Source organism: Alligator mississippiensis, chromosome 10 (genome assembly GCF_030867095.1).
Source record: "Alligator mississippiensis isolate rAllMis1 chromosome 10, rAllMis1, whole genome shotgun sequence".
NCBI lineage: Eukaryota > Metazoa > Chordata > Crocodylia > Alligatoridae > Alligator > Alligator mississippiensis.
The window spans coordinates 62114427-62141645 of record NC_081833.1 but is presented as its reverse complement, the minus strand read 5'-3'; the positions used below and the strand labels follow the sequence as shown (position 1 = coordinate 62141645).

At 45.7% G+C, this 27219-nt stretch overlaps 1 protein-coding gene and 1 long non-coding RNA gene across 3 annotated transcripts in view; one reads left to right on the top strand and one right to left on the bottom strand.

The window, feature by feature from the left end:
• WTIP (WT1 interacting protein) overlaps positions 1 to 27219 on the top strand; it is a 115408-nt gene that overhangs the window by 56687 nt on the left and 31502 nt on the right. The window lies entirely within an intron of this gene.
• The window catches only part of LOC132243607 (uncharacterized), a 122240-nt gene continuing 109408 nt past the window's right edge, over positions 14388 to 27219 (bottom strand). Inside the window, exon 3 of the long non-coding RNA XR_009455295.1 lies at positions 14388 to 15358. This is a non-coding gene — a long non-coding RNA (uncharacterized LOC132243607). The remainder of the gene's footprint in view (positions 15359 to 27219) is intronic.

Sequence of the window (27219 nt, the reverse complement as noted above, 5' to 3'; positions counted from 1 at the left end):
TAGCTCAAATTACTTGTGTTACTAGATGTCCAGCCTGCTCCAACACTGCCAAATACTGATACATACTATTTCTTCTTTACAAGGAGTGGGGCAGAAAGAGCCTTTTGGAGCTGAAAGCTTGCTAATGCCCTCCTCTTGAAAGTACATATAGTTTTACTGCATAGGTTTATAACTGTAAAAATTTTTACAAGCAAAAAGTCACTCATTTTCCATTGCTCCTTTATATGGTAACATTTTCCTTAAAGGTATTTTTAGTTCTCACTTGTGTTAGTAGTATTTTTTCATAGAGAATGATGCCTCGTAAAAGATGGTAGCAGCTGAGTGATCTTTGGTTTGTTATTTGTAAAATTAATAAATAATTCTAGGACTTCATTTTTCTCTGAATGAAAATGAAAAAGAAGTCTGTTCAGCATTTTGTTGTACTATGCTACTTTCTAGTAGGGTTGGAAAGTATTTGCAAATTCTCAGGATTTCTTAGCTGAATAAAATAATGGCTTTGTGGTTAGGAAGGGTTAAAATACAGCACGGTGAGTCAGAAGATCAGTGTTTTCTTTCAAGCTCTGCTATAGACTTCCTGTGTAGTCTTGGACAAATCACTTAAACACTAAGCCTCATCTTGCTCATACGGTAATAATCATTCTTTTTTACCGCACATGGTTGATGTTAGGTTGATCTTCTTGTTATTTGTAAAGTGCTTAGAGATTATGGGATGGAAGCACTAAAGTAGTACACATTTATGTAATTATTAGTAATATTATTAAATTATAGATAGACATATTGTAGCATTATCTTGAGGGCACATTCATAGTCTCTGTCAGCCAAACCCTGCAGACACAACAGTATGCTACTGAAAAGAATTCCTTGCTCAAATAATGCATATTTACAGTTTATAAAGGACCATCTTGAGAATTCTGTGTCATTAACAGAGAAGAATAAAGTTTTCGAGAGACCATTTTCCCAGCGCCACTCCCCAGAGGTCCTAGTGCCTGAGCCACATGAATAACTTTCTCAGTCTTGTGTCCAAGCTGAAGGTTGTGTTTTTAATTTATTTTAAGTATCCAAGGAATGCTGTCTCCAGTATTCATAGAGCTCTAAATCGGATGTGAGACACGAATGCACCAGAGCAGCTTATCAGAGAAACAGGCTTGGCGTGAGGCCTACGTAAACAAGCATAAATTCTTTCTCATTTAAATGAAAGGACTCTGGAGGATTGGCCAATTATAGTTGCAGTGGGCTGTCCTTGGGCACCAATGAAAGTGCTTTAGTTGACCCCTGGTATTTGACATGAGTTGAATGTTTGGTTTACTTTTAAACATACTGTTATAAAACAACCCAGGCGCAACTTGATTTTGGGAAAGTCAACCTCTGTAGGTTACTGTCCAGAGTTACTTACCAGCAGGCAAAACTGTTGTGCATGTTTCCATTCTTAGAGTTTTAGCCAGGTTGTTGCCTAGGTAAGAAAGAATTCATCTCTGTCCACTACAACACACACACACTCCTGGAAATCACAGCACAAGAAGGCGGCCAGTAAATTTGATTTTTAGCCAGAATGCATTTTTTTTCTTCAAGTCAACATCTCATTTCCTGAAAGCCCTGCCCCTAACCAGAGTTTCTACTGAGACTTTTAAAAGTTTTTGTCACTCGGGGCCAACTCTTCTTTCAGTTGCAGTCAATGGCAAAAACACCTATTGACTTACAGATTCATAGATATCATCGACTTCATAGGGGATAAGGTTGAGTACCAAGTTCCTCATTTGCCCAGCTGGGGCCCAACCTTACTGCCATTGACATATGTGGGACAGCATCAGACCATGAGAGAACGTGGCCAGAACTGAAGTTTTATGGCAGATTTCTTTCTAGACAGACCTCTTCCATTTACTAATGGAGGAGAGGAGTTGTTTTGAGGTAAATCTACACTTGCAATAGTGTGAAATTATTTTATGGTATAACTGAGGAGGTAACTCCTGGGGTTTTCCTTGTATGAATCCTGCCAATGGATGCAGCATTAGAGCTCTGAACTTACCAACACAATTCCATTATGATCAGGTAAGTACACAAAGTACATGGTCAAAACAAACCTGCAGCAAAGCTCCCAATTTTATCTTAGCCTCTGAGAGACTCCTCCATGACTGAGCTGAGTCCTTACCACTCGGCCTGTATGTTTATTGAATGCATTTGGCAGGCAACAGAACCTGATATCTGATTTAACTCAGCCGAAGTGTTTTGGCAGCCAAAGGAGATAATGTGATACATGCCTAGATGCTGCAGTGTGTATAAAAATTAGCATTTTTATGTGCAATTAAAGCATTCTGACAGGCTGGAGCTTATACCTTGTACATGGATGTTACGTGCCACATCCTCAAACCACCATCTGGCCGTTGTGATCTCATACTTGGTGCCATTAGCCTGGGCAGCATTTTTCTTGTTTAAGGTTTAGGTAAATTAAAGTGAATTATTATTTTTATGTATATAATAAGGAAAAGGTGATGCACAGTCCGGAACATAATGCTGAATTCCTTTCATATCCCAAACTTCCATGTGTTTCAAGAAGAGCTTTGAGGTCACAAGGAGTGCAGGAGGGACTTCCTCAGTCTGCAGCATTAGTCCAGTCAGAATTTCAGCCAAATTCATCCAGCAGCTGGTTGACACACAAATCTGTTTTCTTTCTTTATACATAAATATTTAGTATATTTTAGGCTCAAAGAACTGGTCCCTGTCCAGACCAGCAGTCCTCACTCAGATCAGACCCCCAACAGCTTACCCAGGAGCCATGCATGCCTTAAGGTGTCAGCCATGGAGCCAGTGGCACGTTGATGAGATGATTATAGTACTAGCCAGAATGACAAAGGGTATGTGAATGTGCTGCCACTGCACCTTGCAGGCCCCCATTACCTGGGGAAGAACAGAATGGAACTGTGTTGTCTATTGTGCATTAGAGCTCAAGTCTGCAAAGGGCTAAGCACCTTGTGAGAGATGGGAAGAGCACTCAGCTCAGGGGCTCAGTGACAGAATCAGCCAGCATTTGAATTCTCAGTCAATAATTCCTGCTGCTTCTCCACCTTGAAGTCTCCCAATAATTTAAAAACCTTGAATTTATGATACAGGTCTTGATACAGAACCCTCTGCCGGCAATGGGAGCCTTTCCATGGATTTCTCTGGGGTTTTGATCAGCCTGGGGAACTTGGATAGCAGGATGATTTTAATAGGACCTTTAAAAGCTTCTTTTCCTCAAAAGAAAAACTGTGCTGTGATTTAAAGTGACATCTCACAGGATGTTGTAAATGTATGAACTCTGGGAAAAGCAGAAGTGTCAAGAATACAAGGCAGCAGGAGTCTTTAAAGATGTACACAGAGAAAATAAAGGAGTTGTGGCAGTTTATAGCAGCTGAAGATCTGGTTCACTGTGCCCACTCGTGTCATTAGGTTTTAATTTTTAATGCAAAATATGCCATGGTCTGGACTGAGAAGATCTGCAAACATCTGTATGGTGCAGAAAGTGGCTCTTGGTGGTGTGCTGTGTTTCCCTGAGTGACTTTACTAACCCTCTTATTGCCAAACAGAATTCAAAATCAGTGATTTTTGTAGCTGGAAACAAAATATGGGCCTAAACCAGAAGAAAGCTGAGCAAGAACTGAAGACCAGCCACAAATTCCATTTTTTGTGGTTGCTGAAGTTTTGCTGAATCATCTATTTAGGGCCCTGTGGAAGAATCCTCTAGGATTCTGCTCTAGCTTAAAGGCTCTACAGTGAGGGAAGTATTATATTGTCATGACCAGATCTAAAGTTTCACTGACATATATTGCACTGGAAACAGTGAAAAAAATTCTGTTTATGGACAGCTGGGCTTACATGGTATGTGTTTCCTTGACTTACCTTCTCCGTTTTGTGTTATTCGTGGCAAATGCATGGAAACAGGCTCTTAGTTTCACAAGTCTTCTGTTGAATATGCTCATTTATCACCTGAAGTCATAGTGATCTTGTGGCTCCAGAGGTGGTGGTGATTACTTTGAACGTTATTTCCTCTCCCCTCATTCAAACCATGCCACTCCCACTCTTCCAACCCTTCATAAGACCCCTCTGTCTTTGCCCATCAGATTCCCAAACTTTGTTTTCAACTCCAGTGCTGTGCACAACCTTGAACTCCCCTGGTAGATCCTTCACCGTAGATCCTTCATCTTGCTATTTTCATACACTCTTTACTTTGTGCCTTCAGTCCAGCTGCCTTCCAGAGCTGGGAATAGTTCCCCACTTACTGGTTTCTAAGCCTCCTTCCTTATTTCTTCAAACTCATTTCTGCTTGGGACTGTTTCCTCTCCTTGTTTTTCTCCACAGTTTTCCTCACTTTGCCTTCCTGGAACTATAGTGCCACGTCTTGTCTTGTATTTTGTTTACATATCTTAGATTGTAGACTCTTAAGGACAACTTACCCTGTCAAGCGTTATGGAAACTTAAGGTAAAATATTCTTGTAATAACAATATCACATGCTTCTGATATCGGTAGTAAGATTATGAATTCAAGTGGGGAAAAAACAGTGAGAACAGATGAAAGGGAACAAAGAACTGGTTTGCAAATATCTCCTGTAAGCAAAAATAAATACCTTCTGAGAACATAGCCAACTGATCAAACTAAAATTAAAACCTTTTTAAAAATAGAAATGGATTTTCAATACCTCATCATAGTTGTTGATAACTACCTCCTAAATGACAATTGATGAACTTAGAAACAGTAGTGGGCCTTTTTTTAGCATCAAATTGGAGATGGTATTCAGATTTCAATCACTTAATGTAACTTATGGCCTCAGTATTCTATACTGCAGGTCTGCAGAACTTCTAGTGAGTTCCCTGAGAAATTTCTGCTTGGATATAACCCAAATAATTTCTTTGACAAAGTCAGTGGGTTACTGACCTTAAGAACTGCAGTAATATAAAATAAAACCTATGGAAACAATTTGCTGGATCAGTATTAACAGCCCAGCAGTCTTCCGAAAAGAAAAAAAGGAAAGTAGCTTAAAGAATACACAGCCAACTGGGACTTGGTTTGCAGTTGGAGTGGGTTATTTAATGAAGGAGAATTAGCACACTTTGGGGGAGGGAGTCAGCTAGTTAAACTCCCAAGAAGGTGGGTAGGTGAGAGCCAGAGATCGTGTTTAATTACTCCTGGATAAATAACTACTTGCAAATCGTCCTTGGCTCCATGAATATTCTTGTTTCAGGCAGTGTTGCCCAGAAAAGGCAGGGTGCGGTGGGGCGATGTGTAAGCAATCAGATTTGATATGGGCTGTTTTTTGTTTCATGGGGTTTTTTTAATTCTTAAAAGACAGTGGTGGTATATTCTAAACAATGTTTCCCCACTGCTGTGTAAAGAATTAAAATAGAGTAGTATCATCTTAACCTTATGTGCTGTGCTAATTACCTATGTACAGAGGTGAAAAAGATACTCAGTACAAATGGAATTTCTGGAGTTGATTCTCTAAATGTTGAAAAGATTAACCCCATGGTTTAAAACAAACAGTCAATTTAGTGTTTGTGGGCTGTTGTAATTCTGTTAAATCGCTATGTTTTGCTGCTTTTACATTCAGACCATGGTTTGGACTAGTGCATAGGGTATGAGAAAATGGAAAACTGGGAAGATCAAAAGGAGGAATGACCAGCCTAGAAATAAAGGGCTGAAAGACAACCAGAGGGCTCTCAGTGTTGTAGTCACCAGTGACTGGTTATAGCTAGCAGTGGTTTGATGGCTCATGCTGGGTAGAGAAGAGAGGAAGGAAGTGGATTTAGCGGAAAATTGATTGCATCTACTTGGGTTCTTTCCAGCTGAATCCTGAGTTAAGTACATTCATCCTGAACTAATCGTTAGGGAGAATTGGCTGAAATCTTACATACTTCTTAAAGAAAAGAAAAGCATTAAAGAGACAATATGCTTATTGTACCTGAAAGCCAAGAGAAGTAAGTGTGCTATCAGGAGTCCTGCCTGTGCAGCTCTTTATTCTTTGCCTTGAAAGTATTTTGATTCTAACATAATCTCATCCAGCAAGGTGGAGGGAGGCTCCTTGGTCATTTTTTCCACTCAAAATCTCTGCTTAAAAAAATTGGGTGCCTCAGAAAACTCGACTCCCTTTTGGTTTCTCTTAAAGTACAGTTCATTAAGAATAGTTTTCACTCTCATTCCAACTACAGAAAAGCACTTCAAAATACCAGTGAAAGGAGATCAAACGTCATAGGCCAGGTTTAGCTCTCCTTTACTTAGGATAAACCTTGAGTAAAACCATTGGCTTTGGCAATGTAACTTTGAATTTGCATTGTTGTGAATGAGGGAATAATTTGACTATCGTCTCCAACCAGGCAAATTCAAATTTAGTAGTAAATAACTGAATTGTTAGTAAATAATCTAAAGGAAGGAAATGTATACTTTTGAAAGCTTGCAACATTTTTTTGTTTTACCATCTATCTTATTCACAAGGGGCAAAAGGGAAAACGTGGGTTGGATATTAAGAACTTTCTAACCGTGAGGCTAGTTACGACCTGGAACACCTGGAAATCGGTGAAGTTTTTAGGTGCCAGCTGGACAGACATTTGGTTGGGATGGTTTAGACAGAGATGTTCCTGCCTTGAGCAGAACTAGGTGGACCTCCTGGAGATTATTTCCATCCCTACTTTCCTCTAGTTCTGTGATCATGGTAATGTTTTAAAAGCTTACCAATTTGTTTAAGATCTCCTAAGCTTATGCCGTTTTAGATGAGAATGAATGCACTATTTTGATGTTTACTGGTGACTCCAAGATCCTCACAGGTCTTTCATACACTACTGCTATGATAGCCTGGCTAACTCCAGTTAAGTCTCCCATGTCACTGGGATGTATAGCTGGTATCATGCAGGAGAAGAGAGAGGGAAAGTGACTGGGATGCTGATGGGGCAAGTTATGGTGTGCAACTGGCTGACGGCAGCATTAGGGTTTGGTTGTTAAATTAACAAAGAGTGATTGTAAAAGAGGCAAGGAAAGTTTGCTTCATCTTTACCGTGGCAGTCAAGGGAACTGTCCAGAGCTGTAAAGTACCCAGTGACCCTAGAATGCGTCTGCTGAAAATAAGAGATGAGTTTTTCATATAAGCAAGAACATTCAGTCTGTTTAGTGGAGGAAAATGCTATTTGGTTTTGGATTACCATTCCTAATAGTGACAGCTTTCCCCACAAGAGTGGAGAAATGCAATCTTTAGGCTTAATTTTTAAAATCCCCTTGCGGCAACAACCAGGAGTTAGACCTATGTCCTAACTGGCTGGCAGTATCCAGCAGGGGTTCATAGTTTCGTAGCGCTTAGGGTCAGAAGGGACCTAAACAGATGGTCAGGTCCAACCCCCTGCCCTGGGCAGGAACGAGTGCGGGGTCATAACACCCCAGCCAAATATTGGTTCAGCCTCCTCTTGAAGACCCCAAGGTAGGAGAGAGCACCACCTCCCTTGGGAGCCCTTTCCAGACCCTGGCAGCCCTAACTGTAAAGTAGTGTCTCCTGATGTCCAGCCTGAACCTTCCCTATAACAATTTGTGGCCGTTATTCCTAGTAACCCCCGGTGGTGCCCAGGGGAACAGAGCCTCACCCAATTCTCACTGGTCCCCCTAGGTGAGTTTATAAACGGCCACCAGATCCCCTCTCAACCTTCTCTTATGGAGGCTGAATAGATTCAGGCCCTTTAGCCTCTCTTTGTAGGGCCTGACCTGCTGCCCCTTGACCATGCGAGTGGCCCTCCTCTGGATGCTCTCAATGCTAGCCATATCCCTCTTGAAGTGCGGCATCCAGAACTGGATGCAATATTCCAACTGTGGCCTGACCAATGCCGCATAGTGGGGAAGGATCACCTCCCTGGACCTGCTTGTGATGCGTCTGTAGATGTATGACAAGGTGCGGTTAGCCTTACTGACCACTTCCTCGCGTTGATGGCTCATGTTGATCCTGGAGTCAACAATGACTCCAAGATCCCTTTCTGCCACCTTGCTGACAAGAAGGGTGTTCCCCAGCCCATAGGTGTGTTGCTGGTTCCTTCTCCCAAGACGCAGAACTTTGCATTTGTCTGTGTTGATTTCCATCCTATTCTCATTTGCCCACCTCTGTAACCTGTCTAGATCTAGCTGGAGTCTGTCCCTCCCCTCTAGCATGCCCACCTCACCCCACAACTTGGTGTCATCAGCGAATTTGGACAGTGTGCTTTCCGCCTCCACATACAGGTCGCTAATAAAGATGTTGACCATTACAGGCCCCAGGACTAAGGCCTGGGGGACTCCACTGCCCACATCCCTCCAAGTCAAAAACGACCCATCCACCACCACTTTCTGGGTGCAACCATCTAGCCAATTTGCCACCCATCTGACTGTGTGGGCATCAGTGCTGCAGTCACCTAGTTTTTTTGAGAGAATATGGTGAGAAACGGTGTCAAAGTCCTTCTTAAAGTCCAGGAAGATGACATCCAGCTCCGAAGCCTCCAGTTGACCTCACCAATGCATGCTTTGTGGCGCCATCCATGTCTGCTCACTGGAAGAATAGAAGAGAAAACCACCTGTATCCCCGTCTCCTTGAGCTTGGCCCCCAGAGCCTTGTAGTCTTTCATGGTGCGGTCCAGGCTGCCCCTGGCCGCATCATTCGTTCCCACGTGGATGAGGACCATGGCGTATTGATCAGAGGGTTGAATGAGGTTCATTAGGCCTGTTGACTGTGGAGACTGTAGACCTCTGCTGGTGGGGTGCCATGATTGTTTGGGGAAAAAAAATGTTTAGGCTACTGCTCTAAAAACTATTTCTGGATGCTGTGAAGCCCAGCTGTCAGTGTTGATTGCTAGTGTCTGTTTTATAGGGAGTGGCAGCTAAATTTTGAGATGGCGGATAATTCTAGCAAAACTTAGACTGTGCAGCTGTCGTCAATCTCTTCCAGTTCAGTTTTACATACGTGGGATGAAGACTCTACCGATGGTGCTGGCTGGTAATGTCTTTTTGGCTATGACTCAAATCAGGCACCCCTGCTGTGCTGTTTAAGTTTGTCAGCAGCAGCCTTTGATGCCATTCCCTGTGAGGTGTTGACACATGCAAGGCCATTGGCAGGAAGAAAGTGAGCTGTTCAGGCACAGATCTGTTCTTCCCTTTCTGAGAAGATTCAGAGGATGGTTTTACATCATTGCTCATCTGCCTCAAGGTTTGCCTCTTCCATGCTGCAACAAGATTTGGTCTTGACCATCCCCACTCATTCAGCATTATGTATAAAGTACTAGTGGAGAGAGTAAGGTGGAGTTGGCTGCGGTTCACAGATGCCCTTCAGCTCCTTGTCCTTATTTTATTTGATCCAGCTGTTGCTAGTGATCATCTTCCTTATTATCTAGTCAAGACTCCAGCTGGGCTAAGAAACTAGTTAGTTAAGACCCAGCCTGAGGAAAAAGAGAGAATGTGGGTACTCGGTGTTGAGTCTATAAAAGCAAAAGAAACAGCAGCTGCCATAGTGGGAACTACCTAGCGGGCAGGCATGTCCTTTCTCCTACCAGCTTTTTGATACTGGAAAGGTCTCTTGTGGTTGTTACCATGTGTTCCATGTTGCTTTGTCCTTGTTGTTAAAAAAATCTTTGTGTGAATAAAGCTAGTCCACAGAAAAGGGAACTGAACTTGTATTTCAGGGGTTAATTTACCTTTTCTAGTTGACAAATCTTCCCAATGAATTACAGAGGACTATATAGTTTAATACCATTAGTCAGTATTAAAATCAACTCAGGCTGTTGCTTCTCTGTTTTAAAAATACATGTTTGACTTAAACATTACAAACTTCTTTTCAATAAGTTTTTCCCTTGGAGATCCATAGAAATATTTTTGCTGTTCATTGAAACTGATGCACAAAAGAGAACAAGTAAATACATGAGCAAAAGAGAGAAACCTGCCAGCTTTTCAGTTTACTTATTTTTATGAAAGATGGAAAACATCTATTGGGTTTATAATATTGGATATTCAGCATTGTCCCAGCTGCAGCTAGGGACCAAAATACTCTTTTTATCCTGGCAGGAGTAAGTTGGTTTGGCTTAATAACCTGATGGAAGAGTAAAAAGGAGAGAGAGAAAGGAGGAATGCATTCTCTCCCCATTAAAGTCAACAATGATTGAGGCTGCACTGTACTGCCAATTTATTTTATGTTTAAAGAGGAAGGCAGCTAACACACATTAGATATCTTGCTGCATAATCCTGGTGGAGATAAGGAGCTTCTAATCACAATGTACCTAGGCCAGGTCAAGGTTATATTTCCCACATGTCCCCCCAGCCTGGCCTACCTACATCATAGGAAAATTTGCAGAGCCCTACTATAGCTACCTTGCTGTGAATTGTACCTTTTTTGGCAGTGAGGACATAGCCTATAGTTATGTCCACACTAGAAGGAAGCTAATGTGGTAAGAAAAGCCTGGTAATCATCAGGAAGCAAAATCTTAGTGACACCAAGGCAGTCTGTCATGTTAACATGATAACAGGCTGGGGTAACTAGAGAGGAACCAAGAGTTTACCTTGAACTGCTGATGTGCTAAAACAATGAACTACCTTGTCTGCACTAGGATTTTACCATACCTTAGTTACCACACAGTAAGAACACACCTAATGAAGGGATGCTCCATCTCCAGGTCTGACCCCTTGCTTACAACACTGTTTATGCCAGTGCAAAGGCGGCGTGGGATACCACTTTTTAGATTTGACAGCAATGTGCACTAGCTTTACCAGAGTGGAAGGAAGGACGGTGCCCGATGCATCCAGCCAGCCTTGCATGCAGTGAATTTTGCTCTGAAGAATGTTATCATTTTGTTAGCACTCAGGAGCATAACCATGGGCAGACTCTTAGCAGTCAGGCAGAAAGCATTTGACCCTCTGAGGCAGAACAACTTGAGAGATAAAACAGAGAGATAAAATAAATCCTGATTTTTTTTTTTAAATACTTCTAAAAATCACACTGAATTTGCCATTTAGAATTCTGTGGTTTAAGGATGGATGTTTAAAATAATAATGTTATTTGTAGATGGCAACCTCAAAATATGGATTCATTAAATTCAGAATGGGGGAGGGGCACGAAAAACCCAAAGGCTTTTGTTCTGATTCCCCCGCATGAAAATTTCTCCAATCATCCTGCTCCAAAAACCGCTTTGTTAATATCCCACTTTCTATCTACCTGATAACAATATTTGATTAGAATTTGTCCACAGACTCTGAATGATCTTTCCTGAAAGAATCCATGTAAAGAGAGAAAACAATACACATCCTGTACTCCACCTTCATAGGCCTCCAGCATACGATGCCACCTTTTGTTTGCAAGAGTTTAAATTTCAAATAAAATCCCAGCATTCTTTTGAAAAAAAGGAACGGGCCTCTCCCCTGCTTAGACTGTCAAATCCCAGACTAGGCCGAAATTGAATAGGGCAAGTCAGTGACCTCAGGCAGAAAGAATGTTGCTTATTTACGTAGGGCTTCTGCTATTTTAGCAGCAAACCTTTTATTCTGAAAGGACAATGTATACTGTTTTGTGTTTATGGCCAAGTAAAAAGCTTGTACATTTGAGATTTGCATTGTAATAGCCTAGTAACTTAATATACAGCATCCTCAAAAATAGCATTGCAAGACTTTGTTTTATCTTAGTCTGTTCTACCCGATTTTTTTTTTTTTAAAGGCTTTTACCAAAGGCTCTTGTCAAACTGTCCTTGGGATATAGTGGCTCTTATGTTCAGTTTTGCTTTTTTAAGTAGCAAAGTTGCATTTAGTTCTTTCTTAGACATCAGCACCAGACTCTGGAATATTTTGATGCTTCTTGATGCTCGAAACAGTGGGATTCCTTCAGCTTGCAAACAGAAAAAACATGGGAATGTGTGTGCATATAATTCACACACCAGGCGTTTTTCCTGAAATAATGAAAGATCTTTACAACCATTCTGGCCTGGCGGATGAGCCTGCAATTCCAAATGGTTTTTAAAGTGTGCCTTACTCAATAGATCGTAACCATGAGGGGCTATTGTGTAAGTAAAGCACACATTTAGGATCCGATCCTGCATTCCTTGAAGTCAATGCGAGTCTGGGCGTGAAAGGAATATAGGATTGGGTCCTAAAACAGGAGTAAAATTCTGTGCCAAATGTCTTTGAAAAGAAGAATACAGCACATCCACAGTAGCCACTTTTCAGTGTTTCAGATTTCAAACGGCCAAAGTCTGTGAAAACTGGCTTCTGCCAACAAGCAGTATCTTCTTTTCAAAGGAATTTGGCACTGATTATTTTTTTTTCTGTCTAAAGAAAAAGAAATCAAAGGACCTAAAAATTCCCCCCTCCCTGCACAAACCCTAAGCAGTTGAGCTTTGTGAGTGGGGGGGGGAGCGAGCAAGGGGCTGGAGGTATGGAATTTGTATCAGAACTAGCCGCAGGGTCACTACGATTCCAGTGCGCTTCCTCTACAGCTAATTTTCTAGCCAAAGAGCTGACATGGTACTTGTTTCTGCCTTTCTGCACCCCAGCACAGTTTTTTGTTGTTTTTTTTGTCCCATTGGGTTCATGGAATTTCCCCATATTCCTGAGGAGAGGGTTAATGCAATGCTCTCACATCGTTAGCAAGCCATAAGCCACTGAAGTGGTCCCCCCATTGTTAGTGCCTATAATGCAAGTGCACCAGGGCCAAAGACAGCCTTTGGGGGAAACAGCAGTGACCTCATACTGAGAAAATCTCCATGGAAGATTTCCAATGCTAAACCCAGAGGAAGGAATGGAAGAGTGGGGAGGTGGGGGGGAGCACCCAGGGCATCTCATGTATCAGCGTCCCCGTGCTTAAAAATAGCACCAGAGACGCTTTAACTAAAGCTCATCAAATGAGTTTTAGTTAAAGTGCCCCCACCAACATTTTTTAAAGTACAGGGTTGCTGATGCACAAGACACTGGAGCACAGTAATTACCACAAGTCTGCTCCAACATGCTGTAATTACAGCACGTCAGAGAAGCTTCTCTGCTCATGTGTAGGCACCCTTTTTATTTTCTTTTGGCCTTTCTGCAGTTTAAGAGCAGGAAAAAAATTTTGGTCCTGATTTTAATGCAGTAAAAGAGAATCTATCTCTGGCAGGTCTGTCTACTGAATTTTATATTGAGATATTTTTATAGAGATGGATATGTCGGTGGATCTGGCCCATTCTTGGTGTTTTCTTAGGGCCCAAGCTCCAGGAGTCATGTAGGATTTGAGAATATTAGTTTCTATTTGTTTTTCCCCTACTAAACAATTGCATGTTCCTCACTTTGAGGACCACAAAAGAAATATTGAAAATGTGCCCTGAAAAGCTAAAAGCCCAAAGGCAAATACAAATACCCAGCATTTCTTACTTCTTAAATCACATCATTTTTAAGCCAGCGATTTGCCAGGCTAACTCACAATTTGGTTGGGTTTTTTTGTTTGTTTGTTTGTTTTAATGCTAAGGGCTGGCAGGACACTATTTTTACGTGGCAGCATAGGACTGCATGGTGCCTTACACCTCAAATACAAATAAACCCTCTGTACCAAAGCGTTTACAATCCATGCCCCCAGTTCTGTCCCTAATCTAATCCCACATGCTGTTCTGTCATCATGTATGGACCCTAGAGGAAGCTCAGTGGGAAAGAATTCCTCCTGTACAGGAGCAGCATATTGCCCTGCGAGGGAAGGATGCGTGTTTGTAGTGCTCAGTGCTTCAGAGCAACAAGGCGGCCTATAGGGAGGGCAAGGTTACCAGATCAGCTCCCAACTAATGCCCAGGGCTGTTTTGGAGTACATCTGGGAAAAAGATGATCCTGGAGGGCTTAGTCTCTTGGGATAGGCCACAAGTTTATAATGGAAATACTAATTGAAATTTAAATTGGCCCGAGCAAGCCTAGCACTATTAAGTGCCATCGTATATCATTGTACTTTGCTCCAGAGCAATACTCCAGAGCTTTGCTTCCCTCTGTAGGCCTTGTTTCATAAGTGGCATTATCTGTTGCAGCAAATTCACTCGCTGTGTAGAGCAAATGCTTTCAGATGTGATCACTTCAGAAAGCAGCACGAGGCCACGGTTGATGCTGTCATAGCACTGTTTGAGCAATTGTGCCCATTATTGAGCAGTGCTCAATAAACAAAAAAAAAGTATGCACAATTCATTAATCAGTCACTGGGAATTGCTGTATGTGTAGAAAGCTTTGAGAATCACGATTTCAAAATTCCACAAAGAGCAGAAATTGCCCATCCACTGTCTCATAAGAAGTGAAAATTATAAATAAAATGAATAGGGCAAGGAAGCCTACTGAAAAGGGTATCACTGTACCCCTTGCTTTTTAGAGGCAGCAGTTAAAAACAGGATACCTTGGTTATATTTTATGTTTCCAGCATAAGGCTACCAGGGAACTCATTCATAGGTACTGTTTTGCAAAGTGCTGTGTTGGCATAACCCTGTTCCCTCTGACTTTAGCAGGCCAGTGCTGAATGTTTCTGTAAATCCAGCTTTATTTCTGAAGTCATTAGCTGCAGCAGGTGGAGGTGCTGCTGGCTGCTTTGAAAGGGAAGCTACAGCTGTCCCCAGTGCTTCTGTCTGCTACTTCACTTCTTATTGCTGATAATAAGAAGGAGCTTTTCTGGTGATGCGGGGAATGCATGAAGCCCCCTTCTGGAGAACTGATGTTAGCACTTCAGTTCGGGGAGTTTTCTGTTAGCTGTGTGTGCAGACCCAAGCCTGGGAGTCTCCTGGTGTGTCGTCAGAGAACAGAAAACACAGTACCCAAAAATTATTTTTCAGACTGATAACCTGAACAAACTAGATTTGCTTTAATTAGGGATCTAGCTGCATTTCAAGAAATGATGCACTCATATGTGACCTCTCTGACTGCATTTCACACTGGGAGGTATTAATAAACTTTTCTGAGCAAAATAAAAGCACACCACAAACCTGAGAAATAAATTACATGATTAATCATTTTCCACAATACCTCCTCTGAATAACGTTGGCACTTTCCTGCATGGCACTTTAGCATCAAGTCATGGGAGGAAAGGCACATATGTCTAAAATGTCCTGGAAGTGTTTGCTGTTGCTTGTGGAGTGTGTCTGTGCACTGAATTCGCCTGAATGTGCAGCTAGTCTTGGCGGTGGTGCATGTTGTCAAGGGAGCTAAAGTTTCAATGCGTGACATCCCCACTCTTTGGAAAGGGTACTCTGTTTTTCCTTAACTGCCATCAGTCAGGCTATGTTGGAGTGATTTTGTAGCCATGCTGGTCCAGGAATTATGCGAGAGGCTAGGATTTTTGTGGGTGATATCTTTTATTGGACCAACCGCACAGTTGGGATCGACTTCGACAAGGTTTCGAACATGAAGCATTCTTCAGCAAGTCTGAAACAAGAAACAGGCACGGTGATGATTAGAAACAGTATCAGTCAGGCAAGCAATTCAGACCTCTCTCATGATCCTGCTCATCGTACAGTTCTAGTAAATAATATTCCCCAACACTTGCATGTTTTTAATCATCAAAGCACTTTGCAAACATTATAATATAACGCTTTGTGCTTTTTAACTTCAAAGCAGTCTGCAAACAGTAATTAGGCCTAATTACAGCTTTGTGACAGCGTGAGACATTACTACCCTGTTATACAGGAGACAATGAGATGCTGGGATGGATTCTGCTTCCAGTTACTCCTTATCCAGAATTTACCGTATGGTGAGGTTCTGACTGGATAAAGGCAACTTGCTTGCCCTGTCTGCATTGGACAGATACCCCATTGCTATGGGGGTAGTCAGCAACGGGTTTTTCCTTCCTCCAAAGCATTAATACTGCTTGAGCTGCTACTGGAGAGGACAGTTTTCAGCCCAATGGATGGAGTGCTTCAGTAAGACTGGACCCTGAAGCACATCTGTGGCCTGAATCCCATATTGTTCTGCTACATCTAGTTCATTTTTCTGTACCAGCATTGAAAACAGTTTTGTCCCATTTTTACATAAATGTTTGGCTGTTTTCAGCAATGGGGAAGTGTAGAAGAAATGGGAGGGAGTGACTGCTGACAGCCAGTATTGACGATGGATATTTTTCCTAGTGCAAGCAGACTTACTGAAGTAGTGTCCGAATTCTGGTGCTTAGTGCCTCACCCTTTGCACATGTCGCACTGCTCTCTATTAGGCAGAATTGGTGCCATTTCCTTGGACCTTACCACCATGGACTGCGTGTGAGGCGAGCACCTAATTCTGCCTCCCCATCTTGCATTTGTAGTGTAAATGGAGCCCTGGTTCTTTGGCTCTTTGAGAAACAAGAATCAGCTTATGTATGGGCCTTTCATAACTGCAGTTTGCTTAAAAAATATTTACTTTAAGTTTGTCTTAGATGTACAGTTCAGACATAAAGTTTGGAAGAAGTAGAAGAAGCTGTGCTCTAGCTTCTTTCAGTCGAACACAGCTGCTGATTCACAGCCTGGCATTTTCAGGCGGACTTGTTTTTATTCTGGTCCTGGGCAGGTGTGAAACAGAGTCATTTCCTCTGTGCTGCTGAAAACTAGTCAGACAAGGTGGACGTGCCAGGGTCTGTATGAAGCTAAAACTAGAGAAGGACAGAAACACTGTGTTTATAAAATATGCCTGTCATGATGGTACGGAAAGCCCTATAAGCAGCTAAGATCTCTAGGCCAGAACATTTGTTAGAGCTGATTTAATGACCTGTCTGTAGATTGCTTCTGGTTTTGTTAGAGCGTCTGACTCCAAGAATGCTGCTACAATTCATTGTGAAAGAGGAGAGCTGCCTGTGGTGAGAGACACCCAGACAGTCATTAAGAGGAAAACTGAGTAGCAATTTTTTTGGACCATGTGATGGTGTTGTACACGTTCTGGCTGGTTAAGCAGTTACTATTGCATTTTATCTTACTGCCTTAAACACAGTAATGTGGTATGTCTACATTGCACGAAGCAGTACTGTGGAAAGATACCTGAGCTTGCTTCTATGCTAGCTCAGAAGCGGTGTTAGTCCTCCTTCCAGCGCACAAGCAGCTTTGCACACAGCTGGCTTGGGTCATGGCACTGCATTGGGCAATGTAGACAAACTCATGGATGTTGGGAGCTTCACTGGATTCAGTTCAGTAATTCAGCCAACAGCTCGGAGTAGTACCTGGAATGCATGCCACAGCTCACATTTCTAAAACATGATGCTATAGCAGTTTGTGGTATTTGTGTGATAACTTGTTGTTTCTTGTTCATAAGTATATTATACCTGACTAACCTCCCTCCAAGGTAATAGGCTTGCTAGGCTTACTAATTATTATTAATAATGGTAATTACCACATGAGTAAGTACTCTCCAGCTATGCTGCTGACCTGCTCTGTGACCTTAGGTGAGTCACTTCACTGTTCTGTGGCACCATTCCCTCACCTGTGAAATGGGGATAATAGCATTGGAGGATTCTGTGACTGGTCTGGATGCAGAGCACTCTCTAGAAGTCTAACCAGGTTAAAGTCATATGGAATAATGGACTTTTTCTTGTCAGCTGCTCAAACAAGGAAGTCTACTTTGCCACCTTTGCTTTGGGTATGTGGAACGATCTTTTTGAAGGGTAGTGTCTGATCAGTGTGCAGAGATCTGCAGGCTGTGCAATGCAAGCTGGCAACGATAACATTTTCCTGTGCTCTGAGGGGATAAGGCTGTTTTGTTTCATAGGGTGATCAGCTGCCAAAGTAGAGATCAGTAACTCAGTTGCATTTGAGGTTACTCCACAACAATTCTTACTCTATCTGCCTTGAGCTACAGAAAGAGCTTTAGGGCTGTGTGAAGTTTCAGTAGCCGATTCGATTTGGAGATTTGGCAGCCGAATCTCCTAATCCAAACTGAATCAGCAGACTCATTAAAAGCTCCAGATTGAATCGGGCGGGAGAGCACAGGACTTGGGGATCAGGGCTCCCACCACTGCGCGCTGCCGCATGCTGCCGATCCAGGAGAGCATAGGAGTGGGCATGTGACCCCAGATCTGTGCGGGGTAGGCTGGGCTGTGCTCTGGGAGGCTAGCCCTATCCTCTCGCTGCCCAGCTGCTCTCTACGGGGTGGGTGGAGCCAGGGCTGCAATCCGGGCAGCTAGCCGCAGCCCAGAGCACAGCCCTGGCTCCATCCACTCCGCAGAGCACAGTGGAGAGGGTGTTGTGGGGTGGCTGCAGACACCCTAAAATTCCCCATAGCTCCTGCTGCCCGCCCCGATCCATGTGCACGCACCCGCCCCCATGCCCTGCCGCTGTTCACCCAGCCAAGACGCAGTGGGGAGAAGCCACAGTATCATAGTACTTAGTGTCGAACAGGACCTTCAGATCAGCAGGTCCTGATGATCACCACCCCAGAGTGATGAGGGAATTGGCAGATGTCATTGCAGGACCCCTGGCATGGCTTTACGAGCACTCGTGGTGCTCTGGCGAGGTGCCGGAGGACTGGAAGAGGGCCAATATGGTCCCCATTTTCAAAAAAGGGGGGAAGGAGGACCCAGGAAACTACAGGCCCGTTAGTCTTACTTCGGCCCTGGGGAAGGTCTTTGAGAAAATTATCAAGGAACACATCTGTGAGGGGCCAGGAGGGGAAATCATACTTAGGGGCAGCCAACATGGGTTCATTCGAGGCAGGTCCTGTCAGACCAACCTGGTGGCCTTCTACGACCAGGTCACAAAATCCTTGGACACAGGTGTCGCGGTGGACGTAGTCTTTCTGGACTTTAGGAGGGCATTCGACACTGTCTTTCACCCCATTCTCATTAAAAAATTAGGCGACTGGTGTTGATACCTAAACAGTCAGATAGGTTGCAAACTGGCTGGAGGGCCGCACCCAGAGAGTGGTGGTGGACAGGTCTTTTTTGACCTGGAGGGATGTGGGCAGTGGGGTCCCCCAGGGCTCAGTCCTCGAGCCCGCACTGTTCAACATCTTTATCAGCGACTTGGACGAGGGGGTGAAAAGCACCTTGTTCAAAGTCACAGATGACACTAAGATGTGGAGAGAAGTGGGCACACTGGAGGAGAGGGACAAGCTGCAACTAGATCTAGACAGGTTACAGGGGTGGGTAGATGAGAACAGGATGGGTTTCAATACTGACAAGTGCAAGGCACTGCACCTGGGGAGGAAGAACCAGCAGCATATCTACAGGCTGGGGAACGCCCTTCTAGTCAGCACAGAGGCAGAAAAGGATCTTGGTGTCATTATTATCGATTCCAAAATGAACATGGGCCGTCAGTGTGGGGATGCGATCAGGAAGGCTAACCGCACCTTGTCATGCATCCATAGATGCATCACGAGCAGGTCCAAGGATGTGATCCTCCCTCTCTATGCGACATTGGTCAGGCCACAGTTGGAGTACTGCATCCAGTTCTGGGCGCCGCACTTCAGGAGGAATGTGGACAGCATGGAGAGGGTGCAAAGGAGGGCCACTCGCATGATCAGGGAGCAGCAGGGCAGGCCCTATGAGGGGAGGCTATGGGACCTGAACCTCTTCAGCCTCCACAAGAGAAGGCTGAGAGGGTATCTGGTGGCCATCTACAAACTGACCAAGGGGGACCAGCAGGCAGTGGGAGAGTCCCTGTTCCCCCGAGCACTACCAGGAGTAACGTTGAATAACGGCCATAAGTTGACCGATAGTAGATTCAGGCTAGATATCAGGAGGCACTACTTCACAGACAGGGCGGATAGGATCTGGACCAACTTCCAAGGGGAGAGGTCCTTGCTCCTACTCTGGGGGTCTTCAAAAGGCAGCTAGATAATCACCTAGCTGGGGTCATTTGACTGCAGCATCCTTTCCTGCCCATGGCAGGGGGTCAGACTTGATGATCTGCTCAGCTCCCTTCTGACCCTACCAACTATGAAACTATAAACAGATCATCAGGTCTGACCCCCTGCCCCAGGCAGAAACAAGTGTGGGGTCATAATAACCCAGCCAAATATCTGTCCAGCCTCCTCTTGAAGATCCCCAAGGTAGGAGAGAGCACCACCTCCCTTGGGAGCCCTTTCCAGACCCTGGCAGCTCTAACTGTTAAGTAGTGTCTCCTGATGTCCAGCCTGAACCTTCCCTGTAACAATTTGTGGCCGTTATTCCTAGTAACCCCCGGTGGTGCCCAGGGGAACAGAGCCTCACCCAATCACCTGAGGGGACCAGTGGGAAGTTTATAAACAGCCACCCGATCCCCTCTCAGCCTTCTCTTCTGGAGGCTGAATAGGTTCAGGCCCTTTAGCCTCTCTTCATAGGGCCTGACCCGCTGCCCCCTGACCATGCAAGTGGCCCTCCTCTGGATGCTCTCAATGCTAGCCACATCCCTCTTGAAGTGCGGCGCCCAGAACTGGATGCAATACTCCAACAGCAGCCTGACCAATGCCGCATAGTGGGGAAGGATCACCTCCCTGGACCTGCTTGTGATGCGTCTGTAGATGTATGACAAGGTGCGGTTAGCCTTACTGACCACTTCCTCGCGTTGGTGGCTCATGTTGATCCTGGAGTCAACAATGACTCCAAGATCCCTTTCTGCCACCATGTTGACAAGAAGGGTGTTCCCCAGCCCATAGGTGTGTTGCTGGTTCCTTCTCCCAAGACGCAGAACTTCGCATTTGTCTGTGTTGATTTCCATCCTATTCTCATTCGCCCACCTCTGTAACCTGTCTGGATCTAGCTGGAGTCTGTCCCTCCCCTCCAGTGTGCCCACCTCACCCCACAACTTGGTGTTGTCAGCAAATTTACAGTGTGCTTTCCACCCCCCACATCCAGATTGCTGATAAAGATGTTGACCAGTACAGGCCCCAGGACTGAGGCCTGGGGGACTCCACTGCTCACATTCCTCCAAGTCAAAAACAACCCATCCACCACCACTTTCTGGGTGCAACCATCTAGCCAATTTGCCACCCATCTGACTGTGTGGGCATCAGTGCCGCAGTCACCTAGTGTTTTTTTTAAGAGAATGTGGTGAGAAACAGTGCCAAAGGCCTTCTTAAAGTCCAGGAAGATGACAGTCACCTCAACGCCCTTGTCCAGGGACTTTGTGACCTGATCATAAAAGGAAACCAGGTTAGTCAGGCAGGACCTGCCCTCAATGACCTCACGTTGGTTGACCTGAGCATTACCTCCCCTGCTGGGCCCTTGCAGACGTGCTCTTTGATCATTCTCAAAGGTCTTCTCAAGGACCAAGGTAAGACTGACTGGCCTATAATTGCTGGGGTCCTCTTTTCTCCCCTTTTTGTAAATGGGGACCATACTGGCCCTTTTCCAATCCTCTGGTACCTATCCAGTGGCCCATGAGTGCTCATAAAGCTGTGCCAGGGGCCCCGCTATGACCCTTGCCAATTCCCTCAGCACCCTTGGGTGAAGAGCACCTGGACCTACTGATTTAAACATGTCCAGTCCCTCCAACAATTCCCTAACTAGGTCGTCCCTAACCCTAGGCATGGCGGTGCCTCCCCTGGGTCCATCCATAATCCTAGTGGGGAAACTGTCCCAGTCCCTGTTCAGGAATATGGAGGCAAAGAATTTGTTAAAGAGGTCAACTTTTCTGTTAGCTGCAATCACCAGATTGCCAAGCCTGTCCTGTAGGGGCCCCATGTTACCCGGTGCCTTCTTACTCCCTATGTATTTGGAAAAGGACTTTTTGTTATCCCTAATTCTGGTCGCTAGCCCTAGCTCCAACTCTGCCTTGGCCTTCCTAACAGCATCCCTACAGTCCTGAGCAACAGAGGTGTAATCCTTCTTGGTGATAGCCCCTTGTTTCCACTGTTTGTAAACCTCCTTTTCTGCCCTCAGGCATCTCTGGATGCCTTTGCTGAGCCATGGGGGCTTTTTAGCACTCCTGCCCTGCTTGGTGCACATTGGGACTGATTCCCTTTGAGCTTGGGGGATCGTTCCCTTTGTGGAACTACCACCTGTCTTGGACTCCCATCTCATTGAAGCTCCAAGACCCCAATGCCTCTCCTACTGACCTTCTTAGCTTACAGAAGTCGGCCCTCCTGAAGTTGAGGACCTCTGCCTTGCTGCTTGCTTTCACCACCCTGCACTGGATAGTAAATTCCAGCAGGTGATGATCACTGTTGCCCAGGTGGTCCAGTACCTGCAGACCCTTCACTAGGTTGTCGCCTGTGGCAAGGACCAAGTCCAGCAAGGCTATTCCCCTGGTGGGACTATGCACCTCCTGGGTTAGGTGGCGCTCCTGTATCCCAGCTAGGAACCTACGTGAGCAATCGGACCTGGCTGATTGCTTCTCGCAGCAGATGTCTGGGTAGTTTAGGTCACCCGTGACCACCACATCCCTTGAGTTTACAGCCTCCGTGAGCTGACCTGAGAATTCCAGGTCCAGCTCGTCCCCTTGGTGAGGCAGTCTGTAGTAGACGCCCACTATCAAGTCCCTTCCCCACGACCCCCTTGCGTTCTTACCCGGCGTGCCTCATTTTGCCCCTCCTCTGACCCCATCCTGATCATTGAGGACGTGTATTGCTCTTTGACGTATAGCACTACACCCCCCACCCTTTTCCCTGCTCCGTCTCACCTGTATAGCATGTAGCCCTCCATGTCCACTGCCCAGTCGTGGGTAGAATCCCACCAGGTTTCCGTGAGCCCTACTATGTCTGGGTTTTTGCTAGCTAGCAGGGGGGTGAGTTCCTCCTGCTTATTCCCCATGCTTCGAGCGTTTGCCTACAGGCATTGGAGGCCTCCTGTAGGTGCCCGTGCCACCCCCTTGTTCCCAAGCCATGACTTGTCCGGGAGGCATGGGGAGGCTGGAGCGGACCCCCGCTCCCAGTGCTGCCATGCCCACATCCCACAACCCCCCCCCACCCCAGCTGGACAAGCAGCGGTAGAGCAGAGCCCTGACTCCCAGCGCCTTCCGCCCAAAGCGAGCTGCGCCTGGATCGCATACCCCACTACACACACACACCCCGGCTGGACAAGAGGCAGCAGGGTATAGCTCGTGCTCCCAGCACTGCCACACCTGCATCCTGCGTACCCCCGCCCTGGCTGGGCAGGCGTTGGCAGGGCAGAGCCCCCATTCCCAGCACCTTCTGCCACCCATCCAGAGCACAGCTTGGCCCAGCCCACCCTGTGCAGGTCTGGGGACACACGCCCGCTCGCATGCCCTCCCAGACAAGTGGCGGGAGCCCCCCTCCCCAAGTCCTGTGGGCCCCCCGCCCCCATCCCTCCCTCGCTGTGGGGGCATTCATCTGCCCCAAACACACACCTCTTCCCTCCCCCCTCCGCCCACCACAACAGACTTATCAGCTGGAGGCAGCTGTGTCCAGTGTGGTCAAAGACTGCTGCCTGTTTAGTCTATGGTCGAATTTCCGAATTAGCGCCAAATCTTTGGATCCGAATCGGCCAAATCCAGTCGGGACAGTGATTCGAATCACCAAATCGAATCACTGTCCCTCTGAATTGGCCAAAACCAGATCGAATACTTGATGTTTCACATCCTTCTTAGCCCTGGAGATCTCTGACCAGTGGAATTGTATTGCTTGCAGATTGCTTCAGGAAGAGTAGGGGTGGCATTCAGGTTGTCTCCATGGAGCCTGCCGGATCCACAGGCTGTTCCTCTCATGGTTCCTGTTGTGCACCAGGGAGCTGCAGAGGTTGTCCTGGTTTAGGAGGAGCAACCTTACCCCTACAGCCAGTGGCAGTGATGGGACAGCGCAAAACTGAGCGACAGAGAATTATCCTTTGTCACAAATATTGTGAGTCTTCTGCATTGACCTGCAGGTTGGTGATGCTTGGGAGTGTAGCAGCATTAGCAAGGGGCATGCACAAGCTCCTGAGCCTGGGGTGACTAGTCTGTCTCTACTATCTGAAAGCAAAGGAATGGCTGTTACCTCTCCCAGACAGCTCTGAATCACAGACATCCTGAAGGAGTCACCCACTGCCCATTTTTTCTCCCATTGGATCTGAACAGAGAAAACTAGTCTGGGAGAGGGTAACTTTTTGTTTTATTTTGGTTTTGGTTTTTTTCCTTCTTTCCACAGAGCTTTCATATCCAGGCCAGCCTTTATACCCCCTCTGCCCAGTAACTGTAGATTGGCACATGCTTCCTGCCTCAAGCTACTGAGCCTGCATAGGGTATGACTTCTTAAAATGCTGGCACAAGCCACAAGTATTTTAGGGACAGGGGAGAGGATTGAAGGGCAGGGGTGGGACCCTTTCGGACTGAGCTAGAGTGACTCTTTAGGAGACCCATGGAAACAAGGCTTTGATGTTGCCCAGATCTCCCTGTGGCTTGTATGATTAAGGACAAATACTGACAGCAGAGTATAGTAGATGAGACAACAAAGGGCTTTTAGTAGGTGATTAAATATGGAAGCGAAGCTGAGGCTTTCATGTTACCACAGAAATCATCATTTTTGGCATGCTTGGTGTGGTTTCAAAAGCATGCCGGGGGAAGGAGGGAGGGCTGCCTTATTCACTGACGATGCACTGAGGTCAGGGCTCAGGTGAGCAATTGCTGCAGCAGGCGGTGGGCTTCAACTCTTTAGTTGCTGGGAAGGGAGCAAAGCAGCTACTTGCATCATTTTGTGCAGGGTCAGCGTGCATTTATGCATGGCTTACGAGGGGATAATGATGCGCCAGTACTCAGATGCACCTGGGCCTGCAGGCATTTATCATCCAGGCTATCAATATAGGGGAGCCTGCATGTACGGTGAATCTACTTGGATGGTTTCACCTTTTCATCCCTCACATTTCAGGGTGGCTAAGGCAATGGCCAACGTGGATACTCTCCTGAGGGGAAAGGGAGGCCAGTGGCAGGTGGAGGGAGGACAGATAGAGGGTGTGGATAGGGCAGAAAAATGCTGGATCCTAGAAGAGAGAGAGCCATGACATGGAGGCTGTGGAAGGGAAAATGGAGATAAGCAGGGAGGCACAAGGATGCAGCTTGCAAAAAATGGCTGTGTCAGGAAGGATGTTCAGGAATGGGGCAACTGAGAGGCAGCTCTGCAGGCAGGGAGGAGAGGCAGGCTGGAGTAATGACTGCTGTATCTGAAATGTTGAAGAGAAGGTGGTTAGGAGACCTTAAGAGCCTTGCAGGGAACTGAGTGTGACCTAGACAGAGGTACGCTCGTGCCAGTGGGCCATATTTGCTGCTGGCCTGATATGCAGGCACTAAGGCTAAGTACCAACAGTCAAAAAGCCCAAGGCTGAATTGATTCAGTCTTTGCAGGTTAGTCTAAACTGCAGAGATTAAATTGAAACAGAAGTCCACAAACATTAACCTTTGATTCAGGAAATGCAGCCATGTCTGCAAGTGTCTCAGGTCAGAAGCTGGGGGTGCTAGAGCATGGCTCTCTAGCATGTAGCCAGCATGGGCTATGTGATCACTTTCTCTTCCTGCTGCCCCTGAGATCTCTGAGATTTGCAGCCCATAATCATATCAGCAGGACTCTGCAGGGTGGCTTATCACTTCCTCTTCCTGCTTCCAGGTGCCTCTGGGATTTGTAGTCCACAGTCGCAGCCACAGTAAGTTTTGAGCAGGGGAAGGCATCGGAACCCACCCAGGGTTTGCATGCGGGGGGTGCAGTCCCACCACTCCCTGCAGACTGGGCTGCATCCCCAGCAAGGCTTCCCATCCCTCCCCCACCCACTTGTCAGCCAGCCCTCACTGCTCCAACGAGGGAGCAGAGGGGCAGGGCCAGCCCTGCTCTCTGGAGCACACAGCACAGCCCTGCCCAGGGCTGCAAAACATTCTGGGATGCTGGAGGACTGTGATTTAACTTGAACCAGGAAGGGGTCTGGGACAAGAGTCTCATAAACTGGCTTGACCCAAATCAGTTGAGTCTGATACTACATTCAGCCAGGTTTCAGCCATTTTGAAACTGGTTTATGTGCACTGACCTTCTGTTCTGTTACAGGTTTAAGCCAGTTTCTGATTGCTTAAACTGGTTTATGTGCAGCTTTTGTCCCTAGCCCGAAGGGTTAAATGTCAGATGAGAACATAAAGACTATTCTGCAGAGTTCATTCCTTAAATTGAGAATAAAGGGCTGTGTCTTCATCCCAGTAGTCTCCCAAAGCACTGCCAACCTTCACAGAGCACCATGTTGTGCCTCCTGCCAGTTGCCCCAAGTACATTTTCATAGGAGCCAGTTATGTTCTGGACCAGATCTTCAGAGGTCACTGGAAGGCATGTGTGAGCGCAGAACAGGCAGCTGCACTTGGTTTGTGCCTCTGTTCAAAGCCTGGAGGTTTATGAAACAGTTCAGGGGACTGACTTGCTCACCAAATCCACTGGGGAAGGAGAAGAGGAAATCAGCTTAATGTGCAGCAAAGAAGATTTAGGTTTAGTATCAAGAAAAAGTTTTTACTAGGAGAGGGGGGGTATTTAAGCACTGGAGCAGGCACCGCTGAAATATTGTGAAATTTCTTTCCTTGGAAGCTTTTAAGGGCTGGTTGGATAAATATCCGATGGGCGGCCCAGGTATACCTGATCTGGACTCCGTGATGGTGCCCGGGACAGGTGACACTCAAGCTTAGTTCCAGCCCGGCATTTTCTGTCATCATTCCAGACTCCCATGACTCTGTTTGCCTGCATGGACCCATTTTACAGAAGGGGCTTCAAACAAGTGTCAGGAGTCTTACCTAGGAAGGTCCTGATGCAAAGCCAGGGTGCAATACAACAAATACATATAAAAAAGCATAATTGAGTGTATCTTCCAGTAGCCCTGAGACAAAGCAGCCTGAGAAATCTACAGCTCAGCAATCTACATTTCAAGGAAACATTTCCCTCTGCTAACCAGTCAACCACCAGACAACCACATACAGCATGGGATTTCCCAAAAGGTCATCCCAGAGCCCAATTTATGTGTGCCACACACAGTTTCCCAGGATAACAGCACAAGTGGTAATGTGTAAAGGAAACTTTTAACCATTTTAAATAAATCCTATTCTTTTATTGTTGCTTATGGAGACTTTGGAGAACCCCGCTCACTGCATTTTGTTCAGCAGCTCACAGTCAGTAGCCCTGAGATTTAAACTGCCAGTAGCTGCAGGCTCAGTAGATTCAGCAATTTCTCATCCCCAAAGTTTGTTCCATCCCTGAGCCTGTGACAGTCTGTTATTATACACATGCATATGTAGTATGCCTTAGATATGGCCTTTACAGAGAGAATTTGTACATCTGTAGCGCGATATAGTACCATATTACTATAGGGTTTATTCCAGGACAGACCATCTATAGCTGGGTGGGCATAGGGTGTGTTGTATTGTTCATAGGTCTGTGATTTCAATGAAGTTGTTATTTGGTAG